Source organism: Gorilla gorilla, chromosome 3 (assembly GCF_029281585.2).
Source record: "Gorilla gorilla gorilla isolate KB3781 chromosome 3, NHGRI_mGorGor1-v2.1_pri, whole genome shotgun sequence".
NCBI lineage: Eukaryota > Metazoa > Chordata > Mammalia > Primates > Hominidae > Gorilla > Gorilla gorilla.
The window spans coordinates 155277694-155286122 of record NC_073227.2 but is presented as its reverse complement, the minus strand read 5'-3'; positions in this window follow the sequence as shown (position 1 = coordinate 155286122).

Genomic DNA, 8429 nt, shown 5'->3' with positions numbered 1-8429 from the left:
CACAGATTAGCAAATTGGACAAAGAGTCAAGACCCATCAGTGGTGTAGGATTTTTAATTTGAGGTTACCCTGAAGTTTGCAAATAATATATTATAACCAATTGTTTTAAACTGATGACAACTTTTAACACTGATTGCAAAGACAAAAGAGAAAAAGTAATAAAATCCTACACTTTAACTTCACCCCTTTGTTTTAAAACTTTTTTGTTGTTTCTGTTTATATTTTATTGTACTCTTTATGTCTTGAAAATTTGTTGTAGTTATTGTTTTTGATCAGTTTATCTTTTAGTCATTCTACTCAACATATAACTAATTAACTCAGCACAATTCAAGTGTTATAATATTCTGTGTTTTTCCATGTACCTACTCTTACCAGTGAGTTTTGTACATTCTGATGATTCTTCACGCTCATTGACATCTTTTTCTTTCAGATTGAAGAAACCCCTTTACCTTTTCTTGTAGAATAGGACTGGTGTTGAGAGTGTTTTCTGATTTTTTTTTTCCTTCAGCACTTTAAATATGTCATGCCATTCTCTTCTGATGTGTAAGGTTTCCACTGAGACATGTGCTGCCAGACATATTACAGCTCCATTGCATGTTATTTGTTCCTTTTTTCTCTTACTGCTTTTAGGATCCTTTCCTTATCCTTGACCTCCGGGAATTTGATTATTAAATGTCTTCAGCTTTTCCTATTTGCGTTAACTCTGCTTGGTGTTCTATAACCTTCTTGTACTTGAATATTGATATCTTTCTCTAGGTTTGGAAAGTTCTCTGTTGTTATGCATTTGAATACACTTTCTACCCTGATCTCTCTCAACCTCCTTTTTAAGGCCACTAACTCTTAGATTTGCCCTTTGAAACTATTTTCTAGATCTTGTAAGCATACTTCATCCATTTTTATTCTTTTTTCTTTTGCTTCCTATGACTGTACATTTTCAAGTAATCTGTTTTCAGGCTCACTATTTCTTTCTTCTGCCTGATAAATTCTTCTGTTGACAGACTTTGACGCATTCTTCAATAAGTCCATTTAATTTTTTTGCTCCAGAATTTCTGTGTGATTTCTAAAAAATATTTCAATCTCTTTTATCAAGTTTTTCTGATTGTATTCTGTATTTCTTCTCTGTTCTATCTTGAATTTTGTTGAGTTTCCTCAAAACAGCTATCTTGAATTCTGTATCTGAAAGGTCACATATCTATGTCATTCCAGGATTGGTCACTGGTGCCTTATTTAGTTCATTTTGTGAAGTCATGTTTTCCTGAATGGTCTTGATTCTTATGGATGTTCATCAATGTTGGCATTGAAGAGTAAGATATTTATTGCAGTCTTCATTGTTGGGCTTGTTTATATCCATCCTTTTGTGGGAGGTTTTTTTCTGGTGTTTAAAGGAATTTGGGTATTGTGACCTATGTTTTTGGTCACTGCAGCTATATCTGCATTAGAGAGGGTACCCCAAGCCCAGTAATATTATGGCTCTTGCAGACTCATAAAGTATTGCCTTAGTAATCTTGGGTAAGAACCAAGAGCATTTCCTGTATTACCAGGCAGAGACTCTTGTTCTTATTCTTACTTTCCCCCAAACAAATGGAGTCTCTCTCTCTCTCTGTCTCTCTCTCTCTCTCCATTTTGAACTGTCTAGAGCTGGGGAAGTGGTGACACAAGTACCTCTGTGGACACCACTACTGAGATTGTGCAGAGTCAGACCTAAAGCCAGCACAGCAGTGGGTCTTGCACAGGGGCCACAACATCTACTGCCTGGCTACCTTCAGTGATCACTCAAGGCCCAAAGTCTCTTCAGTCAGTTGGTAACAAATCCAGCCAGGCTTGTGTCTTTCTTTTCAGGGAGGCAAGCTTTCCCCAAGCCTAAAGCATGTCCAGAAATGGTTTCTGAGAGCCAGGGTCTCAAGTCACGAATCTCAGGAGTCTATTTGATGCTCTATTCTTCTATGACTGAGCTAGCACCTGAGCCACAAGACAACTTTCTTAACACTCTTCTTTCACCTTTCATCAAGCAGACTCTTCTTTCTCCTTTCATCAAGGGGAAGGAGTATTTCCCTATGGCCACTACCACCCCAGGACCATGGCAAGTACTGCCTGGCTAACACCAATATTCACTCAAGGCCCAAGGTCTCCACAGATAGCTTATGGTAAATGCTACCAAACTTGAGTCTCTCCCTTCAGGGCTACGGGCTTCCCTTTGGCCCAGGGTGAGTCCATAAATGTCAGACAGGAGCCACAGTCTGGAATCAGGATCCCCAGTAGCCCACTTGGTGCTCTACTTCACTGTAGCTGAGCTGGTACCCAAGCTGCAAGACAAAGTCGCCTTTATTCTTCCTTCTCCTTCCTCAGCCAGGAGTCTCTTCTCATGGCCACCATGACTAAGAATGTGCTATGTCTCACTTGAAGCCAGTACGGAACTGGTTCTCACCCAACTCCCACAGCAAGTACTGCCTGGCTACCACTGTTACTTATTCAAGCCCCAAGGGGTCTTTTGTCAGCAGGTGATGAATCCTGTCAGAATTTATTTCTTCCCTTCAAGACACCAGGTTCCCTTCTGGTCCAGGGTGCGTCTACAGATTTTGTTCAAGAGCTAGGGCCTAGAGCAGGGACCTCAGGACTCTTCCAGATTCTGCATTTTACTATGCCTGAGCTGGTATTCAAGTTGCAAGACACAGTTCTATTTATTTTCCTCTCTACTCTCCTCAAGCAGAAGGAAGGGGTCTCACAGCTGTGAGATATGCTGCCTTGATTTTTGGAGAGGGGTGATGCAAGCACTCCCCTTGGCCACCCCAGCTGGTTTCTCACTAGGTTATGTGCACCCCAAGTCCATGAGCTTGAAGCCTAGTACAGCACCAGAACTTGTCCAGGTTGCAGTCCTTATGGCCCGGACTGCCTTTCAAGTATATTTAGAAGCCTAAAACACTTTTGCTTATGATGTTGGGGCTAGCCAGAACTCAAATTCTGACACCTGGGATGAATGATTCCTCTGTGGTTAGGGCCGGTCTAAATGCCCCCTCAGTGGATGGCGGCTGAATTCTGCCCTTTGTTGCATTCTGCTGTGGCCAGCAGCACTGAGTTTCAATACAAGGTCCCATAATCACTCCTTATTTCCTTCCCCAAGCACATAGATTCTCTCTCTACACCATGAGTCTACAGACATGGCATGAAAGAGGGGAGGTGTTTGCAATTCAAGACTGCCTTTCCTACCCTCTTCAGTGACTCTTTCCTTTACATAATGTTAAAGCCAGGTACTGTGATCACTCACTTGATTTTTGGATCTTATGGAGGTGGATAATTGTTTAATTTGGTGCTCACGTGAGGGTGGGGGTTCAATTTGGCAATCTTGCTCCACCTCCCTCTACCTACTTTATTTTCAAAGTCATTAATCTTTTAAAACTCATCTTCACAAAACATAATTCTCCAGAGATACTTGTAGTTGTTCTGGTGGGAATATAAATAAGTGTAGCTACTTTGTGTAACATTTTATGAAAATATCTATATTTAAAAGTTGTATAAAAACTTTATGATAAAAATTATTTAAGAAGCTGGAAGTTTATTCAGGAGAAAAAAAGAATGATGTCTCAAAGTTAATTTGTTTAGAGAAAATAATCAAATCTTTTCTCATTTCTTCTATAATTACTAAAAAGCGGAGATTATACTGGTCTTAAATTTCTTAAATTTTAAAGTTTCAATGTCTTTAATAAAATAAGTGAATAAGTAATAACTTAGTAATGGGTGAAAGAATTAAATAAATGAGATATGTTATATATTTAGAGATTAAGAGATTTTCTATCTCCATGACAAACTTCATCTCAAGTATATGGTTCATTTCCTTTCATATATATGTAATAAAGTAGCTATCTTCTGAATCATATGCTGTAATACAATTTCACCATGAAAAAGGATAAGAAAACCAAAACAAAAGAAGATAACGGAAAGGAGAGCAACCTCTACATAAACTTGTTAGAACTGCCATAATATGCATAATATGCAATGCATTTTTAATATCATGCATAATAAACATGATAAAAATGATTACAGTAAGAGAGTATCCTGATCATTTTGTAATTTAATAGTTTTTAATAAAATGTGGCACATGTGCTTTTTATATATTTACTGATGACATTGCTTTTATAGAGAAACCCTTCTGTCTGTGAAATTTAACATGCATTCTCTGTGAAAACCTAGCAATAGATACACATAACTCCTCTACAGTTCACTCCTAGGTATGTCTACTGCTAACCCTTCATCCTAAAAGCTAGAGTATGTTTTTCCTATTTGTCTCCTATTAACAAAGGGACTTCCTTTGAAAAACATAGTTTGCCAATTCATGCCTGCCTCATGAGTTATCGATCATCACCCTTGCTATGTTCTCCCTATTGTGTCCCTGTCTGCACACCTAACTCTCCACTGTCACTGAATTTGAAAACACTACCTGCATTTGATACAAACCTTGACCCTTTCTGCCATGGACTTAAAGTCGACTCACTCTGTGAGACTGGGACTAGCAGCTTTATGGAGGTTCCCAGTTTCTGGACCTCGCTCCAACTCATTGTTCTACCTGTTACCTTAAGTCTTTGCCTTTACATTGGCATGCTTGAAGATTTCTCTTTGGATAAGGTAGAAATCTTACCAAGTGTTATGCCTCAGATGTTTCCACTGTCCCTAATTCCAAAATAATCTGGATATTCAACATGTTATTGTCTGATTGACTACTCTATGTGATTCTATTTGCATGGTTTAAAAAGTGCGTGTTTTTTTCTTTCAAATAAACACTAGTTTGATAAAATAAGTAGTATAACAAATTTTAACCAAAAGATCATCCAGTGAAGACTTACTCTCCCACTTTTCTTTCACTTTTATTTAGAATGATATTGAGTCATACTTTCAGTTCTAGTCTCATTTATACTTAATACAAAAATAATTTTCAATTATTCACATGTGTTTTCTAACTTGATCTCCACAGCATCCATATGAGGTAGGTAGTTTGCATAGTTTTGTCCTTAGTTTTCAGAAATATGAGGCTTGGATTTTAAAGTATTTTCCCCAATAGTGCACACCCATCAAGTGGCAGAGGTGATATTAAATCTCCTTTCTTTCTTTAGTTCTCTATTGGATTTTGATTTCATATCACATTTGATTTTAGGATCTTAAATGTTAAATACACGAGTTATCTTATGGGAAAAAGTAGAGCTGGCAACTTAATGTGAGACCAAATATTACCAAGTAACTTCCAAAGATGATCACTGAGTTAGGGTATTTTCTCATTTACAACACTAATTACATGCCTATTTGCACGCAGAGGTAATCGAGGCTGAGAGTGCTTGTAACTTCCCCATGATCAGACAGCAATAAATAACAAACCTGAGATTCAAGTTCAGATTAACTATTTAAAAATAACCTGCTCTTTCTACTATGTCATTATTCTTCAGTATTTAACTCAAATTGATTAAAAAATACCAAACTCTTACATAAAACAAAAAGCTAACATTCTTGTTATATTAGTCCATTCTCACACTGCTATATAGACTACCCAAGACTGGGTAGTCTATAAAGGAAAGAGGTTAAATTGACTCACAGTTCCACTGGACTGTGAGGACTCAGGAAACTTACAATCATGGTGGAAAGGGAAGCAGGCACATATTATGTGGCCGCAGGTAAGAAAGAGTGCATTTATCATTGTGCACATGTACCCTAGAACTTAAAGTATAATAATTTAAAAAAAGAAAAAAAAAGAGTGCATTTATAAAACCGTTAGATCACATGAGAATACATTCACTATCATGAGAATAACATGGGGGAAACCACCCCCATAATTCAAACACTTCTTTCCCAGGAAACAGGATTATAGTTTCCTCCCTCGACTTGTGGGGATTACAATTAGAAATGAGGTTTGATTGGAGACAAAGGGCCAAACCATATCATTCTTCCCCTGCCCCCACCCCCACAAATCTTATGTCCTTTATACACTTCAAAACCAATCATGCTTTCCCAACGATCCCACAAAGTCTTAACTCATTTCAGCATTAGCTTAAAAGTCAAAGTCCAAAGTCTCTTCTGAGACAAGTCAAGTTCCTTCCACCTATGAGCCTGTAAAACCAAAGGCAAGTTAGTTACTTCCCAGATACAGTGGAGTTACAGGCATTGGGTACATGTTTCCATTCCAAATGAGAGAAATTGGCCAAAACAAAGAGGCTACAGGCCCCATGCAAGTCTGAAATCCAATAGGGTAGTTATTAAATCTTAAAGCTCCAAAATGATCTCCTTTAACTTTATGTCTCACATCCAGGTCATGCTGATGCAAGAGGTGGGCTCCCATAGTCTTGGGCAACTCCACACCTGTGGCTTTGCAGGATACAGTCCCCCTCCAGGCTGCCTTCACAGGCTGGTGTTGAGTATCTGTGGCTTTTCCAGGTGTACAGAGCAAGCTGTCTGTGAATCTACCATTCTGGGGTCTGGAGGATGGTGGCCCTCATCTCATAGCTCCACTAAACAGTGCCCCAATGGGGACTATGAGTGGGGGTTCCAACCTCACATTTTCCTTTCACATTGCCTAGCAGAAGTTCTCTATGAGGGCTCTGCCCCTGCAGCAAACTTCTGCCTAGAGATTCAGGCATTTCTATACATCCTCTGAAATCTAGGTGGAGGTTCCCAAACCTTAATTCTTGACTTCTGTGTATCCACAGGCCCAACATCACGTGAAAGCCACCAAGGTGTGGCCTGCACCCTCAGTGCAGCCACAGTGCAAGCTGTACCTTGGCCCCTTTTAGCCAAGACTGGAGCTGAATAACCCGGGAAACAGGGCCCCATGTTCAGAAGGCTGCACACAGCAGTCGAGCCCTGGGGCTTGCCTATGAAATCATTTTCCCTCCCAGGCCTCCAGGCCTGTGATGGGAGGGATTGCGGCCAAGGTCTCTGACGTGCCCTGGAGACATTTTCCCTATTATCTTGGCAATTAGCATTTGGCTCCTTGTTACTTATGCAAATTTCTGCAGCTGGCTTGAATTTCTTCCCAGAGAATGGGTTTTGTTTTTCTATTGCATTTGTCAGGCTCCAAGTTTTTCAAACTTTTACCCTCTGTCACCTCTAGAACACTTTGCTGCTTGGAAATTTCATCTCAGATACCCTAAATCAGCTCTCAGGCTCAAAGTTCCACATATCTCTAGGGCAGGAGTAAAATGCCGCCAGTCTCTTTGCTAAAGCATAGCAAGAATGATGTTTACTCCAGTTCCCAATAAGTTCCTCATCTCCATCTGAGACCACCTCAGCCTAGACTTAATTGTCCACATCATTATCAGCATTTTGATCAAAATCATTCAACAAGCCTCTAGGAAGTTCCAAACTTCCCCACATCTTCCTTTCTTCTTTTGAGCCCTCCAAACTGTTCCAACTTCTGCCTATTTCCCAGCTCCAAAGTCACTTCCACATTGTTGGGTATCTTGATAGCAGTGCCCTACTCTCTGTGGTACCAATTTACTGTATTAATCCATTCTTACACTGCTATAAAGAAATACCCAAGGCTAGGTCATTATAAAGGAAAGAGGTTTAATTGAGTCACAGTTCCACATGGCTTGGGAGGCCTCAGGAAACTTACAATCCTGGTGAAAGGGGAAGCAGGCATGTCTTACATGGCAGCAGGCAAGAGAGAGTGCATGTGTGTCATTGCAGGAAAAACTATTATTTATAAAACCATCAGGTCTCATGAGAATTCACTCACTATCACAAGAACAGTGTCATAATCCAATCACTTCCCTCCCTTGACACATGGGAATTACAGGTCCCTCCCTCAACAAACAGGGATTACAATTCAAGATGAGATTTGGGTGGGGATACAGAGCCAAACCACATCACCTATTATCACAAAGATATTTCTACATAGTTAGATTTAGCTAACTTTATCTAATTTTATTTTTCTATTTATCGGACAGATTATATCAGCAATTAGGCTATCTTTTAGACTACTCTAAAATATTTAAATACAATTTGAATATAGTTTATTTTGCTCATAAGTTATTTGCAATAAATACTACACAATCTGAAGTTATCACACTGCTATATTACCTTTATTCATTTATTCCAATGACCTTTGAGAGTTTAATATTCGCCATATAATTGGCTCTAAAGTCACCATTTGATTAAAGTTTAGTGCATTGTACTAAAGTTGCAGCCATTGGCTCTAAAGTCATAATCATTTCAACTAGATAGGGGAATGGTGACATTAAAATTCAGTAAAGGATAGAATAAAATGACAAAACCACAGGAAAGGCAGGCTACTCAAATGGAGGTGGATGGGTTGGGAGTGACTGGGGCAACAGTACCAGGTTTAAGTGAAGATGGAGTAGTAAACATATACCAAAGCTCTGATGATGATAGAGTCCATCTAAATAGGAAAGGTACACTATCCCTAAAGGAAGGTAAAAATATTTAAAGTA